The sequence below is a fragment of the Canis aureus genome, chromosome 16 (assembly GCF_053574225.1).
Source record: "Canis aureus isolate CA01 chromosome 16, VMU_Caureus_v.1.0, whole genome shotgun sequence".
In the NCBI taxonomy this organism is placed as follows: Eukaryota; Metazoa; Chordata; class Mammalia; order Carnivora; family Canidae; genus Canis; species Canis aureus.
In genome coordinates, this window is record NC_135626.1 from 41576893 (window position 1) to 41585104 (window position 8212).

An 8212-nucleotide genomic window follows, 5' to 3' on the forward strand; every position below is an offset into this window, starting at 1 on the left:
TAGTTTCAGCTCAGGTCCTGATCTCAGGGTTGTGAGATCAAGCTCCGCATCCAGCACTGTGCTCAGTAAGGAGTCTGCTTGGGATTCTTGCTCCCTCTGTCTCTCCCACTGCTCACACTTTCTCTCTAAAATAAATAAAATAAATAAATAAATAAATAAATAAATAAATAAATAAATAAATATCTTTTTTTTTTTTTTTTTTTTAAATGAGAACTTGGAGACCAGGCCTCTCTTTCTCTTGGGTATTGTAGAGTGGGTTATACTCAAGAACCCTGGGAAAAATAGAAGGTGATCACACCAGCCTGACTGCCAGTGTTGGGGCATGGGAGTTGGAGGGGGGAGATGGAGCTGGCAGTCAGGAATTTGAGGTGGGAGATTCCAGTTTCCAGGAGAGAATTTTATCTCAGTGTAGCAGCTGTGATATTCTCAAGGGTAGAGAGATGGACACAGTGACTTCCATGAGGCCAAGCCAATTCCTGGGAAGGGCTGATTTTAGGATTCCTCCTGGGGAGCCATCTTTTGGGGAGCTGTATAAGAAGTTGTCAGAAATCCAGTGAAGAGCATTTCAATTTTATTTTTAAGTGTTTTTAAGTAATCTCTACACCCACTTTGGGGCTCAAACTCATGACTCTGAGATCAAGAGCCGCATGCTGTACCAACTGAACCATCCTGGTGCCCCACCCTGGCTTGGTTTGGTTTTTTTGTTGGTTAGATATATATAATATATAATTATAAGGATCACCACCAACAAAGTGCCACTTGTGGGCTTTCTTTTGTCCTTTACTCCCAGGCCCACTTTCACATTGCTGCCTCAAAGCATAGGAGTTCTGAAGCCAGGGTTTATGACTGTGTTTGCCTCTGAAGCCAGCTGCCTGAATCTCTGTATGCATGCATGTATGTGCTTTGCTGAGGAGAGGGGCCATGGCTTAGTATTTTATTAATATATTTTATTTTATTAATATATGATATAGAATTAATATTATATAATATATTTATATATATATATATAATATATATTTTTAAAGTAAGCTCTCTCTATATATTTTTTATTTTTTAGCTCTCTGTATTTTTAAGTAAGTTCTCTCTCTCTCTATATATATATATTTTTTAATTTTTAAATTAAAATTAAGAGTAAGCTCTACACCCACCATGGGGCTCAAACTCATGACCTTGAGAGCAAGAGTCACATGCTCTACTGACTGAGCCAGGCAAGTGCCTCTAACATCTTTTTTTTTTTTTTTTTTAAGATTTTATTTATTAGAGACACAGAAAGAGAGACACAGGCAGAGGGAAAAGCAGGCTCCATGCAGGGAGCCTGACGTGGGACTCGATCCAGGGTCTCCAGGATCATGCCCTGAGCTGAAGGTGGCGCTAAACCGCTCAGCCACCAGGGCTGCCCTCATCTTATTATTATTATTTTTTTCATCTTATTATTTTTAAACAAGGCTGAATACATGTGTCTTCCTTTCATCTAGAATACTGTCCCAGGAAGAAAGGTTGAGCCTGATGCTGGGAAGAATCTGGAAGGCCAAAGAGAGACCCACCGGGCTCTGAGGAGAGTAGTTTTTATTTTTAGAAGGTGCTGGTGCCTTCAGCTTTTCATACTTGCTGCCTGCAGCCACTTGGGGCTTCCCCAAAATGCAAAACCTTCCTTGACCTATTTTGTCTCTTCCCCTATTAATTTAGCTTTCAACCCTCTAGTTACAGACCAAGTGCCCCAGCTCAAGTTCAGACCCTGTCTGAAAGCAGCAGGGTAGAAGACTGTTTTTCTCTTTTGATTCCCCCCTGCCTTTCTGTCAAAGAGAGACAAACAGACAAATGTCAGCAGCCTAAAGGATTAGAATGGAACTGGTGCCAGTTGAGCAGAGTCCAGGATGCTCCCCTTTTTAATTAAGTGCAGACTTGAATTATGAGGGGCCGCAGCTCCTACTGGGCAGGGTTCTACCCAGGAAAGGCAATTTCTCTCTTTAAAGACTAAACCCCCTTATTTCCCTTAGTCTCTCCTCAGTTCGATGCAAGTGTCTCTATTTGCTCTTGTCATCACGAATAATGGGCACCTGGGGGGGATGCCCCGACTGGCTGCGGCTGCGGCAGGGAATGCCCCAGCTGGCAGAGGCCTGGGCACTTGACTCACTCTGGACTGTTTGGTGGGGGGGAAGAGTGGTGGCGGTGGGGATTCCTGATTTTATTTCTGAGTGTTTTTGGTTTTCAAAACAAATTCCTCTGTCACCCCCAGCCCCTGACTGCCCTCCCACACCCCCGCAGGCATCCAAGGGCTCCCTGTGACTCAGGGAGCCCTTGCTGAAGATTTAATTCTGTTGATGCTCATCTATCCTGCTGGTGACCCCAGCCCAGAGTTATCTGGTAATTTACAACCATATTTGTTAATTTATGGTCCCCCAGACTGTGGAGCCCAGAGCCCAGGAAATGACACTCCCCCCCACTGGGTGAAGCTCAGCTTTCTTCTCTCTCTCTGTGGGGATCAAGAGCCTGGGTGGAGAAAGTGCACGCACTGAAAGTGCGTGGCGGGGAGGAAGGCTGGTAGAGCATGCCGAGAGGATGCGGTATCTAACCAGAGGGCACCAGGCATTCTGGATCCCAATTTGAGTTTCCAAAATACAGTTTTTGCACACACGCTTTACACTTTATCACTTTCCTAAGTGTTTTAGGATATATTCTCCTACGTTTGCCCAGCACTCCCTGAAGTTGATTTTTTTTTAAGATTTTATTTATTCATGAGACACACACACACACAGAGAGAGAGAGAGAGAGAGAGAGAGAGAGGGAGAGAGGCAGAGACACAGGCAGAGGGAGAAGCAGGCTCCACGCAGGGAGCCTGACGAGGGACTCTATCCCAGGTCTCCAGGATCAGGCCCTAGGCCGAAGGCGGCGCTAAACCGCTGAGCCACCCGGGCTGGCCCTGAAGTTGATGTTTTTAGGTCCCTGTAATAGTTGAGCACTCTAAAATTCAGAGAGCGATTGGCCAAATGTCACTGGGGCTGAGGACCAAACACTCCCGGCTCTGGAGTCCCCATGCAAGCTCCACTCAGTTCCCAGGGCTAGCTACTACTTCTGAGGGGAGAGAGGAGACAAAACCAAGTTGTCCCTAGCCGCTGATTTCTAGTCCTTCGTACCCTGACCCACTTGACCCTCCCTCCCTGACATTTCCTTTTTATGTTCTTTTTTTTCTCCCTACAAGTCCCACTTTCCTGATAAGAAATACCTGTTAGGGGCTTGTTAATCGTGGATCTTCTTAGGGGGTGTTTCAGCATTTTCTTAAATTGTGCATCAGACATGAATGTCTCCCATGAAGGGAAAACTGATAGGGGGGTTGCATTTTGCTCCCTAGAAATTGAGAATGTAAAGTATATTTAATTAAAATGATAAATCTGATTTTCAGTTTTGTTTTTACTACTGCTTAAAACTAATCTATTTTATGCACGTTTGCAGAAGGCTGCAGCCATCAAATCAGAGAATATTAGAGCTGTGAGGCACCTGGAGATCTTTCTGGGCCAAACCCTTCATTTTATAGACAAAGAAACCAAGTCTCAGATTGGCGAAGGGTCCCCTGAAGTTCCAGTGATGTGCGAGGGGCTGGTTCTCCATGGCTCCACCTTCTTCCCCTGTTTCGACTTCCTGGTGTATCTCAAGGGCAGGAATCACCGGCTGGGCTCCTCTCTCTTTAAATGTCTCCCCCCCTTCCCTCCCCCACCCCCACTGCCAACTCACACTGGGAGGGGCTTGGCCTCCAGAGCCCCCTCCCCCGCCTCCCTACTTGGTACCAGATCTCTTCTCTGCCCAGTTCCCTCCCTCTCGCTTTCCTGGCTTCCCCTCTGGATCCTCATTCTGCACAAATCTCATTTGCTGAGCCTTAAATTGTATTGGGTGCTCTGTATTTTTCTCTCTGCATTGCTACGAGACAGTTACCAGATTTTTGTTTTTGTTTTGTCCCAGGTATGTCGGGAGAGTTGAACACAGAAGCTACTGGATTCACATTTTATGTTGTTTTTCCTTAAAACGAGGTTGTAAACATTGCAAAGCACTTATTTATTTATTTATTTGAATAGGTAAGACATCTCCATGGTACAAAATTCCAAAGTCATATAATATTATCTGGTGAGATTTTATAATCGCTTCCCTGGCAACCCATTTGGCCTTCCTAGAGGCAGCCAAGATGTTTAGTTTCTTGGGTGCTCTGGGTGGCGTGGACCATGCGTATCTATATACAACAAACACAGACCTCACACATGTGCATTCATCTCCTCTCCTTTGTTTACACAAATGGTGTGGGACTGTGAGCACGGGAGGCCTGAATGTATCACGAGCCAAATAAACTTCATCCCTGACAGAGCCTGGCACAACCAGGGAACAGGTAGTTCAAGAAGCAATTTGTGCAGCTGGACTAGAATTTCTGGAGATTGTTCTGTGTATCGTTAAGATGGTTGTGCCCGGTGTCCCACCTGCCATACAATTAAAAATACAAACAATAGAAACCATAAAATAACTTAGAGGAAGTCCAGAGTTGATTTTTTTTATCCTGACTACCACTACCATAGTATTTTTTTATTATTTTTTAAAGATTTCTTTATTTATGAGAGAGCATGCATGCACGTGCACATACGCAGGTGCACGAGTGGGAGGAGCGGCAAAGGGAGAGGGAGAGAAAGAACTTCAAGCTGACTCCCAGCTGAACCAGGTGCCTGATATGGAGCTCCATCCCAGGATCCTGGGATCATGACCCCAGCTGAAACCAAGAGTCTGCAGCCCAACTGACTGAGCCACCCTGGCACCCCAATACCTAAGTATTTAAAAGAAAAAAAATTGGTGTCTCTGCTTAGGCCCATGGGTTTTGAGATAGGCCCAGATCCAACTCCTGGTTGTGCCTCTGATTGGCTTTGTGATCTGGGTGAGTCAAACAATCTCTTTGAACATCAATTTCTTCATCTGTACAATGGGGATAATAAGATCTCCCTTGGCTCTTGAGGTCAATGACCTTATGTAGGAGCGAGAGCATTAGAGATAATGTGTTGTGATGCCAAGTTAACAGGAACAAGCCAGTCTTTGTATGTTTGTGCATATATATGCATGTGGCTGTCCCCTTTTCCTTGTACACCCTCACTTCACTGCCTCCTCCACTTCAGGCTCCCAGTGTATGTATGGGCTGATTTTTGGAGAGGCAGCATGACCTGTGGGCAGTGGTGGGCTAGCTTTGGGGTCAAGGCACCCAGGGTGGGAGGGGCTGAGTTCTAGTCACCTGAGAACTCCTCTCAAGGAGTCCCGTTGGCCTTGGCAGGTCTCTTTTCAGCCCATCCTGACTATTCCTCCCAGTTCTGCATGCTGTTTGGGCATACACCAGTAGCTGCTCAGCCATGGTTCTGGTTTGCTGGCTTTGAGGGAGTGACCTGTCTCATTCACTGGGTGTTGGTGGCCAGGCTTATTTGGATTCTAGGAAAGTTGGCTTTGAGGCCCCCAGAACCCAGTGTGCTATGGCTATTGGGATATCTAAGGGACTCTACCTTTTTTGACAGAGAAGTGGAGGGCCCAGTTAAGAGGTGAGAGGTGATTGTCAGAGAAGGAAGGATTATGGATCCTCATGTATGTGCATGTGTGTACACACACAGCGATTATAATAGTTGCTGCTTCCCTTCTCATTTTCAAGACATTGGAAGGCTGCGGGCAGCCCGGGTGGCTCAGCAGTTTAGCGCTGCCTTCAGCCTAGGGTTTGATCCTGGAGACCTGGGATCGAGTCTGACGTCGGGCTCCCTGCATGGAGACTGCTTCTCCTTCTGCCTGTGTCTCTGCCTCTCTCTCTCTCTGTGTATGTCTCTCATTAATAAATAAATAAAATCTTAAAAAAAAAGAAGAAGAAGACATTGGATGGAAGGCTGCAATAATTCTTCCAGAATGAGGAGACTCCTTTGAGACTTTTCGGTTGTGCCCAAGACAGTTGGCCTGTTCCCTAGGAAATGCCTTCCTGGGGTCTGGGGCTCTGGAGGAAATAGAAGGAAAAACACAACCTAGTTGGCTCAATTTCCATCCAATCTGTCAGCCTCGGGGTGCCTGGGTGGCTCAGTTGGTTAAGTATTGGAGTCTTGATTTCTGTTCAGGTCATGATTTCAGGGTCTCCATGCAGTGGGGAGTCCGCTTGAGGATTCTCTCCCTCTCTCTCTGATCCTCCCCCGACTCACACACGTGCGTGCTCTCTCTCTCAAATAAATAGATAGATAAATAAATCTTAGGGATGCCTGGGTGGCTCAGTGGTTGAGCGGGTGCCCCGGGAGTCCTGGGATCGAGTCCCACATCGGGCTTCCTTCATGGAGCCTGCTTCTCCCTCTGCCTGTGTCTCTGCCTCTCTCTCTCTCTCTCTCTCTGTGTGTCTTTCATGAATAAATAAATAAATATATTAAAAAAAGATAAATCTTAGAAAAAAAAATCTAGGGCACAGTCAGTTAAGCATCCGACTCTTGGTTTTGGCTCAGGTCACGATCTCGGGGTTGTGAGATTGAGCCCTGCTTATTGGTTTACATATTGACCGATTGCTTTCATGCTACAACAGAAGGGTGGAATAATTGTAGGGAAGATGGCATGTATGACACTCAAAGCCTACCATATCTACTCTCTGTTCCTTGACAGAATAAAGTCACCGAGCCTTGCTCTAAAGTGTAGATGGGAAAAAAATAAATAAATAAAAAAATAAAGTGTAGATGGAGGACTAATTCAGAGAGCAAGAGTCCATATTGACAGTTGGGCAGCCCAAAGGAGGGGGCCAAGCATCTCTGCGCAAGTCAGGGGCAAAAATACCCCATGATCCATCTTCCCAACAGGAACCCTGCCCAGGGGATTGAGAAGGACCCTTGCAGGTGTATCTTCCCTAGGTCAGGAAAGCTGAGCTGAGCAAGGGGTGGGGGCTGGGGAGAGTTAGGTGACAGGCGCAGGAGCTTTGGCCAGTTCTCAGCTTCTCCCCAGAGCCCCTCACCCTCTCCCGTGAGTATGGAGGAATGGGGAACCTGCACAAGGTGAAGAAAGTGCTCCAAATAACACCATGTTCTTACTTTCCTAAAATCTGACATGCAGATGAGATGAAGAAGCAAATTTGAGAATCCTCAGGGAAGAGCGCTGCCCATCACCAGAAGCTGGATTCTGAGGCCACAGGATGAGAAATGACAGCTTCCCTCAGGGTAGGACTCAGCCACCATGTCACTGGAGTCAGGGCCGGCCTGCCCTCCGCCACCTACAAAGAAGGGGTTCGAGCAGGGTGCTCAGTGCTCCCCTCCTCATTCCTGCACCCACATGGGGGAGGCCAGGCATCCGGAGACACTTGAAACACTGGCCTTCAAGAACTGCCAACGGGCAAAGTTGGTTAAGTATCTGCCTTCAGCTCAGGTTCTGATCCCAGGGTCCTGGGATCCAGTCCTGCCTAGAGCTTCCTGCTCAGCAGGGAGCCTGCTTCTCCCTCTCCCTCTCCTGCTCCTCCTGCTTGTGCAACTGTGCTCTCTCTGTCAAATAAATAAATAAAATCTTTTTTAAAAAATAAAAGAACAGGCCAAGAGTCAGAGAGATGAGCAGAAGACCCTGTGCCTGAGTGACACTTCCTCGGGACCCGCAGTGGTCACTGTTTGGCTCAGCCCCGGCAGATCACCTTGAGCAGTGCTGGCAGCAACTCTCTGGAACCCTCTCACCTGTACTGTCAGCCTGTCCTTCCCCATTTGTTCATATGTTCATTCAACACACATTCATGCAGTTCCTTCTGTGGGTTGAGTTTACCCTCTGGCAGGGAAGATCGACAATCTCCACTAAGGGGAGGGATGTTATAAGTAAAATAGAAACAGCTCACATTTAGTGAGAGCTTACTAGGTGCCAGACATTACTCTATGCTGTATAGAATAATTTAATCCTCGGGAAAGCTCTGTAGGGGAAGAGGAGGGTCTGTCATTATCCGCTTATTACAGATGGGAACACACAGGCTCTGTGAGGAGAGGGAACTTGCCTGAGGTCGCCCAGCTGGGAAGGGGCAGAGCCGGCCTATTAACCCAGGCTTGTCTGATTTCAGAAGCCAATAAATATTTGTGAGCGAAGGAAGGAAGAAGTGAGTGGGTGCTGGGGGAAGGGGTTTGTCCGTGGAGATGTAAAACAGGCCTCTACCTGCCAGAGGCTTCCTGTCTGGTCGGGGAGGTGGGTGGGGAGTGGCAGCATAATGTTATAATAATAACAT

The 8212-nt window shown here is 46.9% G+C and overlaps 1 long non-coding RNA gene across 1 annotated transcript in view; it reads left to right on the plus strand.

The window, feature by feature from the left end:
* LOC144286674 (uncharacterized) overlaps positions 1–7545 on the plus strand; it is a 14135-nt gene extending 6590 nt beyond the window's left edge. The window contains exons 2-3 of the long non-coding RNA XR_013354626.1: positions 3955–4067; positions 7075–7545. This is a non-coding gene — a long non-coding RNA (uncharacterized LOC144286674). The remainder of the gene's footprint in view (positions 1–3954; positions 4068–7074) is intronic.
* Positions 7546–8212: the final 667 nt, after the last annotated feature.